Here is a 9,056-nt window from a genome sequence, read left to right as displayed (position 1 = left end):
GGGGGGGGGGGGAGCACCCCCGTGTCCCCCCAACTCTGCCCATGGGCTCAGGACTTCTGCCCCCTGGGGAGCACTGGGGCTTGGGGCTCTGGAATTCAGCCCAGCTGCTCCCAGCTTCAGCCCCCTGGGGGACACTAGGTATCGGCGCTTCAACCCCACGGCTCCTGGCTTCAGCTCCATGGGAGGTGCTGGGGCTCAGGCTCTGGGTTTTAGCCTGTAAGGGTTCGCGGACGCCCCTGTTGAGAACCCCTGTTTTACAGGACATGAGAAAGCACAGGGTTCCTCCCCTGGAGAGCCCAATTATTACACTTGGAGACCTAAGCTGGGGTTCTCATTTTGCCACTTACATGCCTAAAGCAGGGTATTGTCAGCACCCAGCTGTGAAACTGGGCACCACAGCATGGACACTACATGAGAACACTGGAGCCAGAGCCTTACTCAAGACAAAATGATGATCCTTGGGACTGGATTTTAGGAATGACAAGGTACAGATCTCAATGACAGGATTATAATGATGCACAGCTGCCGTTTACAGAGCACACAGGGATCACTTCTCCTCCCACAGTAACGCAGCCGCTGTTCAGCAGCGGCACAGCACAGCCGCGGCACAGCAGCCGCACAGCCATCCTGCACACCAGGTTGGGCCAGGAGCTGAAGAAGCCAAAGAATGGTGTCTGCTTGAAACTGCAAAGGGAATTTAAGGTGGCAAAATGTAATTACCTAAGAGAAAGGTGGCTCAGAGAGTTGGATTAACCACCTCTCTCACCTTCTTCCTGCCAACAGCTCCATTCCTCACAATCAGGACCTTAGCTTTGCATTTCATCTGAAGCGAGTTCCTCCTGGAAACATATCAGGACGCTCACTATTTGCAGTATTGTGGTAGTCACGTTGGTCCCAGGATATGAGACACACACGGTGGGTGGGGTAATATCTTTTATTGGACCAATTTCTACTGGTGAAAGAGACAAGCTTATGAGCTACCCAGACCCTGAAGAAACGCTCTGTGTAGCATGAAAGCTTGTCTCTTTCACCAACAGAAGTTGGTCCAATAAAAGATATTACCTCCCCCTCCTCTCGGGGCATTCATTTAACATTTAAAAGGCAGCTGAATAACAGAAACCAGAATATGTTCAGCTACTGTATTTGATACAGGGAAATCAATGTGACACATGCCCCCTACCTTGAAGTCAATAGGCAGTTTTCAGAGGATCTATGGTTTCTCAAAAGTGGTTCAGCTAACAAAGTTCGTAGCAGTTCTATATAGTAATTTACATCTTCCAAACCCTGTACAAACATCAATTCTCAAACACCTCTGGAGGAAGGTATTATCCTCAAACAGATAAGGCACCAACACGAAAATTACATTTCCAAGGTCACAAAGCAATCAGTGACAGAGTCAGGATCAGACATCAGAAGCTCCTAATGCCCAATCGTGTGCTCAGTCTATTAAACAATGCTGCCACCCATTTCAGTGTCTGCGAACCTTCCTGTGTACTAAATGGCAGTGTTTCTTCCACGGAAAACTAACAAGCTTACATACATTCTCAGATTGCACAGCAATAGGCGAGGGATAAGAACCTGAAGAGAACAGCTAAGAAATCTTTACTAATTTGTGGCAGAAAGATAGCAATTAGACTGATAACAGGAATTTACTAAACAGATTTCAGAAATCCATGTCTCTGTATCAGTATCTTCAGTCCATGGACGGAATCAGCGTGTCTTGCTAAAGACAGCACTGAATACTTCTGCAACCCAGACTGATAAAAAATCAGCGTTCCCATTAGAGAGCAGAGCGTTTTAAAGCTGTTGACAGATAATTACTATTTTAAAAAATGTTTTGGTTAAATTAACTGTTGGTTTAATAACTATTACATTAACTAAACAAATTTATATCAATATTGCAATCCTGAAGTGCTCTGCTCTCCAGTATTTTTTTTAAATTGGAAAGCCAAGTCTTTAACTCAGTTTGTATTAGTAAGCAGAAGAATAAATCTCTTTAGAGTGATTAATTTCCATGTTCAGTTTGGTGCATTCAGAATCTCTTTTCAAACCTGACACAGCTTTGTTCAAACTTGTAAAAGGCACAAATGCTTGGTAATGTCTGAACAAGACCAGCCTTGTAAAACAGAAACCATTTTGAAGCTACTGAGTGACCAGAAACACCCTGTGACAATGCAGGAAACCTCTTTGTTTTTATAAAAAGAACAGGAGTACTTGTGGCACCTTAGAGACTAACAAATTTATTTGTGCATAAGCTTTCGTGGGTTACAGCCCACTTCTTCGTAGCTTTGTTTTTATAGTTTTATAACTCAAAAAATGACTAGGCCAGATTATTTTGAATCAAAGGGGAAAAAAACTAACACTGCTCTGAGGTTCTGCATTAGAATTTTCAGGAAGTTTGCTTGGAGAAGATTTAAAGGAAATCACAAATATGCCCAAGAATGGAATGATGGTTGTATCCTAAACTATGGAGACATCACCGTGACTCCATGGTTACAAAGGAGTTTTCCTTTAAATCCCAGAGGTTCTCGTATGTGTGCGCTCCATATGACCACCAGGTGGCAGTACATCATTGCAATCAGTCACTTGGTGACTTTTCCCTGCACCTTATGAGGAGCAGGTAAGAATGCTTCATTCCCCTCCTGCAGTGTTCTCCAACCTTTTTACGCCCAAGATCACCTCTTGAATTTAAGGGCACCCCAGAATCTACCCTGCTCTTTTCCGAGGCCACGCCTCTCCCCCAAAGCCCCGCCCATTCCACAACCACCACCCTGCCCTCCCCATCCCACCCCTGCTCTCCCACACTCACTTTCACCGGGCTGGGGTTCAGGAGGGGGTGCGGGCTCTGGGCTGGGGCCCAGGGGTTTGCAGCATGGGAGGAGGCTCTGGGCTGAGCCTGGGGCAGGGGATTGGGGTGCAGGAAGGGGTGAGAGGTGCAAACTCTGGGAGGGCATTTGGGTGCAGGAGGGGCAGAGTGTTGGAGTGTAGGAGGAGATGCAGGGTGCTGGCTCTGGGAGGGGGGTCAGAGCTAGGGCAGGGGGTTGGGCTGCTGGCTCTGGGATGGGGCTCAGTAGGGGGTGTGTGTGCTGGCTCTGGGAGAGGGGTCAGAGCTAGGGCTGGGGTGCAGGAGGGGATTTGGGGTGCTGGCTCTGGGAGAGGGGTCAGAGCTAGGGCTGGGGTGCAAGAGGGGACTTGGGGTGCTGGCTTTGGGAGGGGGCTCAGGGCTAGGTCTTGGGGTGCAGCCTCTCATCGGGTGGCACTTACCACGGGTGGCTCCTGGTTGGCAGCACAGCGCGGCTAAGCCAGGCTCCCTGCCTGCCCTGGCCCCACGCCGCTCCCAAAAGGGGCCAATGTGCCTCTGTGACCCCCTGGGGGGGGTTACATGGCTCTGAGCACCGCCCCTCTCTGCAGGCACTACCCCCAAAGCTCCATTGGCCACAGTTCCCCGTTCCCGGCCAATGGGAGCTGCGGGGGTGGTGCTTGCAGGCAGGAGCAGCGCACAGAGACCCCTGCCCCCGCCCCCTCCAGGCCGCTGCTTCCGGGAGTGGTGTGGGGCGGCGGCAGGCCGGGAGCATGCCTTAGCGGCAGCCCCGCTACACCACCAGAGACCGCGATCAACTGGGAGAGTCCCCAGGATCTACCAGCCGATCGCGAGCGACGGGTTAGTGACCACTGCGGGCCTCTGGCTCCCCATCCTCAGCTCAATGTTTCCTAAAGGGAACTGGCCATTATTGACACTGGCCCTGGAAAACGATCCACATGCAAAGATCTGCATCTGGGACGGTGATATTCACCGACAGCGAACAGCCAGAAATAACCGGCTCAGAATCCTCTCCATGGGCAAAACTCCCATTTACAAATAACATGCACATCCACAGAGCCCTCCACCAGAGGAACTCAAAGGACTGTAGTAACTGTAATCAATAAAGCCGAGTACCAGGAGGCGTGAGCCAGAGTGACATCGTTCTCCCACTACGAGAAAAGGACCAAGTGACCTTCTCTGTTGGATCATATGAACTGGAACCATAAACTCCCTGAACATTAAATCTCACCAAATGAGGGTCAATCCATCCTCATCATCATATCCACTCATTATACTCCTCACCTGAACATAGCCACTTTATGAACTTCATACCCTCATAGCTCAATGCCTGTACTTTGACTCATCAACCTTTTACCCCCAATCGGGGATATTGCGGATTATGTATTCCTTATGCCACCCGATCTTAAACCAAACTTTGCACCCTCAATAATCTGTACGTTATTCCCTGATAACCAGAAACTTCTATGCTCAAACTCTGTTCATTTTTTTTTATCATCATCTTAATAAAATTTTTAAAACTGTAATCAATAAAGCCTCACAACACCCTGGTGAGCCAGGCATTCGTTATCCCCATATGAGAGACGGGAGTCAGGGCAGAGATGGAACAGGAATCCCTGGCTCCCAGCACCATGCTCTCTAACCACTAGATGACACTTCCTCCAAACAAGCCTCTCCTCTCTACTCTATGGGTAAACTTTCACTGGGATGGGGAAAGGCAACCAACTGTATCATTACTCTACCCCGCCCTCCACAGGATTAACAGGCCAGGCCACTGATGGGACACTGTCAAGTACTTTATAGTCCAGTTATTAGATTTGACTCAGCAACTCACAGGAGGGCCCAAATTCCCCCTCTGGCAATGGGACCAAAGGAGGGAAATAACTCTGCTGCATCCCCTCCTTTCTGGCTAGAAATGGGCCTGACTGAGCCTTCCATTTCGGAGCTTCCCAAAGTTCTAGGCATTGGCGTCCAGAGTTGTGTCTTGGCCTTGGCTCTACTTCCGGAGCTGGCAGCCCCACAGCTCGCCAGCCCAGCCCTGGTGCTACTCCACATGATTTGAAAACCCATCTTAGAACCCTGACAATCACATTTCTTTGGTCTCACTCTATTTGCCAAACACTCTTTTGATCTGAAGCCCAGTGTCTCCATAGACTTCCACTGGGACAGTGGGCCCTACACGTCTCACTATATTGGACAGAGAGCTGTGCAGACTGCAATCCTTATACACGCTGGGTTCATCCGCGCCTGGAAAATAGCCCATTGCTGATCACCATTGTCAGCAGCGGAGCCCCCGGCTCTCCCTCAGCTGGGGCTGAGAACAGCTTAACTGCTAGTGTAAGCAGAACAGAACCATTACCAGCCCCATTACAGAGCTTGCACCGCCTGGCCCAACTGCACTTGCTCCAACCCAGCTAGAAACAGTTCAGCCCAGCTTCAGGAGCAGTGAAGCAATTTTCAGCACTTTCTCGAGGGGAGTCAAGAGGAGTAAGTTGCCAACACTGGCTGTGGGTAGAATCACAGGCCTGGAAGGGACCTCGAGAGGCAGGACTAAGTATTATCTAGACCATCCCTGATGGGTGTTTGTCCAACCTGCTCTTAAAAATCTCCAATGATGGAGATTCCACAACCTCCCAAGGCAACTTATTCCAGTGCCTCACCACCCTGGCAGTTAGGAAGTTTTTCCTAATGTCCAGCCTAAACCGACCCACTGAGTCCAGCTCAAGGAACTGCAGCAGCAATACCACAGGGGGTGAAGCCAGACATGGACAAAGCTTTCTTTGTAAACACTTCGCCATTTGCTTCATTTGCAGTTGAAAGCTGGGCGGCCTGTCCTGTCCATTGTGATTACAAAGAGGGCCATTCCTGACATTATGATGGTAAAACCTGCTCAGCTTTGTAAAAGAGACTTCCCTCCAAACTGACAGCCCGGTATGTTTGTTTGCGAAGCTGGAGGTAACTCCCAGCTGCTGGAAAATACTTTAGAGCGCAAGGGATTGATTCTCTTCTTACATCATTGTAACCCTACTGGCTTCAATTGAATTGCTCCCAAGTTACACCAGGGAGAGGTCAGACTCGGGTCCGCTGCTGGCTCTGTCACTAATGTGCTGTGTAACCTTGGGCAGTCAAGGTGACAAGAAAAGGGAAAAATTGGGTTTGTGCCCTTTCCTGTTTCTTTCCGATGAATAAAAACAGCCTGTGAATGAAAGCTTTCCTTTTTACGGCTTGTTTTTTTTCCACACATTAGATATTCCAGTCTGGTCTACCCTGTTTTTCCTGGAAGACTATGAATGACTGGAGAACTAGTACAATTACAACGTCACAAGTACCAAGGAAGTGAAACCTGAGAGGGGAAGGGATTTTTAGTTAAAACTCTTCTCTTTTGTTAACAGTTATAACTCCAATGCCTTAACAGTTGGGAGAAAAAATATCCTTGTTAAAGACCAATACTCCTTACAATTAAGAGCTAGATATTCCTACAGGGGCTAAAAGGAGTCCTCTAGCAAAAACAAGGAAGAAAAGATGCTGTATTTCTAATACTTCTATGGTAAAACGAAAGAAAAAAATCCCTTTTAAAACAAAAATAAAATAAAATAAAATAAAAGCTTTTCAGGCCTTTATACAGAAAAAAGTAACAAAAGACATGCACACATCTAATTTTGTCCCTGTGGCCCACCACCTTTAATCTCTCCAAGCATCAGTTTCCCCACTTATAACACAAGGTATGGTAATATTTACCTGCCACATCCAGAGGTTGAGGCTTCATTAGTGTTTGCAAAGCAATTCCCGTCCCCAGATGAGCAATGCTATAAAAGTGCAAAGTGTTGTTATTCTGCCCTTCAGGAAGATAACGCGTTCCCAAATGTTGTACAAAAACAAGGCTACTTTTGGAGTATGCTGTCTTTTTAAGCCCTTGCACATATGAACTAGTCCTGAAATTCTCTCAGATTCTTTCATAATAGTTTACTGCCAGGATTCACCTTGCTTAAGTCTGTGTCTACATTAGGGAATTTTACAAAGCAATTCTACAGCTGAACTGATAGTAGCAATGGTGGGAGACAGTGTAGACAAGGCTCTGGTGGCCTCTCCTCTGGGCATTTTTACCACCCTGTAAATTAAACTAATTTCAAAGTAGCCTAAGGGGATTCCGTGTCAAACTCCCATTGAAATTCAATGGGATTTGGGTGCTGAACTCACTTAGGCCCCTTTCAAAACCCCACCCTAAAGCTGCCAGTTCAGCACAGTCAGCAGTTGCTCAGGTGAACACTTTTTCGGTAAAAACAATGAGGAGTCCTTGTGGCACCTTAGAGACTAACAAATTTATTTGGGCATAACCTTTCGTGGGCTAGAACCCACTTCATCAGTATCTTGCTGATACAGACTAACACGGCCACCACTCAAACTTTTTGGGTAAAATTCCCTAGTGTAGACAAGGCTTTGAAATTCTGTACAAACTTCAGCCAAGCTCTGCCACAGAGCATTGCACTGTCCCCAGGACAGGAGATACAGGACATTCCTGCTTGTGAACCTGCTCAAACCACAACTGGAACCTCACCAAGGTTCAAGAGTCTTCTTTGATGGAAGGAGACGACTCCTTGCTCCTGGCCATCTGGCTGAAAAGTGACATCCCCCAACGCCACCGGGGCCTCGTTGTCAGACTCCATGAACCAGTTTCCATCCAGCACTGAAGCGGGTTTAACAAGCAGAAGAACGATTTTTAGTGCTGAAGCATAAAACATTTGATTTAACCACCACTGAAGTGCTACGGATTGGTAAAGCTGGATGCGAGCTGGTTTACAGTCTCTGACACTGAGCAGTCCCGATCTCCCACTTAAGACCCCATTTGAATTTGGAAACCCAATGTTCTATGGCAGGGGTGCCCCAAACGGTCAGCAGGCTCCAGACACTGAAAGGCCGGGGGTATGTATACATAGGCTCTGAGGTTCGTGTTAGCTATATTTCTTTCCCCAGCTTTTTTAAAACCAGTCCCTCAAGGAGCCATTTATTAGGCAAAATACTGCCGGACCTGGTCTCCTTGTGGTATTTCAATTCCTGGATGGCAGGACTGGCTGAAGATCAGGTCTCATATTATTATCTTTAGGGCACTGGCCAGTCACAGCTGGACTTCTGGCTGAGCTTCCAGGAAGCACCATGCTAGCAGGAAGCAGGGGCCTGATTAAATTCTCTTCTAATAAAAGCGGACATTACAAACAGGCCCCAATTTCATCTCGTTAGGCTGCCCCAAACTTCAAATGCTCTGAATACTGTTGAGCCGCAAAGTGGGCTCTGAGCCCTGGTCTGGATCAACGCTTCATGGCACTTTGGCTCAGGGGCAGGCCCTGTCCACTAGTGGCAGGAAACGCGTCTCGCCACGAGACCATTTAGAGCACTGGGCTGGGCATGCTGGGGTCAGGGAGGGGGCTTTTCTTGAGAGGTTTCCCTGCTGGATAGAAGATGCAAATGGAGCAGATTTTCCACAGGAGAAACAGACTGTTAGAAAAGCAGACAGACAGACGCTTTTGCACATCAAAGGAAACAGGATCCGGAGAGGCTTTCAGGGATACGCACAAATCGATAGTCTCCTTTTAAATACCAAGCGCATTTGTTTGAGTGCAGGGAGATTAGTCCCTCAGGATGGAAGTAAGATGGGGGACTATTAACAGACCCGCTGACAGGAGGAAGGGGGAGTTCAGAAGTGTACAGTTAAACTGCATGTACATCCCTGGCTATCTGCTAGCCTCAGCGTGAGAGAGACTGTCAGGGCTCCCCACCAGCAGCAGCTAAATTAGACTCAGTACCATTTCCACTGGATTCTGACCAGCAATATTTGCCCATCAAAGTCACCAATGAAAGGGGGTCTTCTTTTGGGGTTGAAGCAGTGGACTGGGAGTCAGGATATCCCAGTCCACCCCGGCTCTGTCATAGACTTTGGCCAAGTCATTTAACCTTGTGTGCCTCGGTTTTCACAACTGTAGAGTGGGGATTATTACCTGCCTATGAATTTCTATTGTGTCCAGCAGTGTAGATACTATCTCTTCACATTGGGGTGGGAGGTTATGCAGCTTAATTTGTTTGTCTGTAAAGCAAGATCCCCCTAGGGAAGGGCAGAAGATTGTAGTGCCATGCATCTGGCTTGAGGTGTAGGTCTTGTCTATGATTCCTGAAATATCCCAGCATCCCTGATGGTTATATTGAAACTTGTGTTTTTATTTGGTTTCATTGGTCCAGTTTCAAT

This window comes from Trachemys scripta, chromosome 15 (assembly GCF_013100865.1).
Source record: "Trachemys scripta elegans isolate TJP31775 chromosome 15, CAS_Tse_1.0, whole genome shotgun sequence".
In the NCBI taxonomy this organism is placed as follows: Eukaryota; Metazoa; Chordata; order Testudines; family Emydidae; genus Trachemys; species Trachemys scripta.
Note: the sequence above shows the minus strand (reverse complement) of the source record.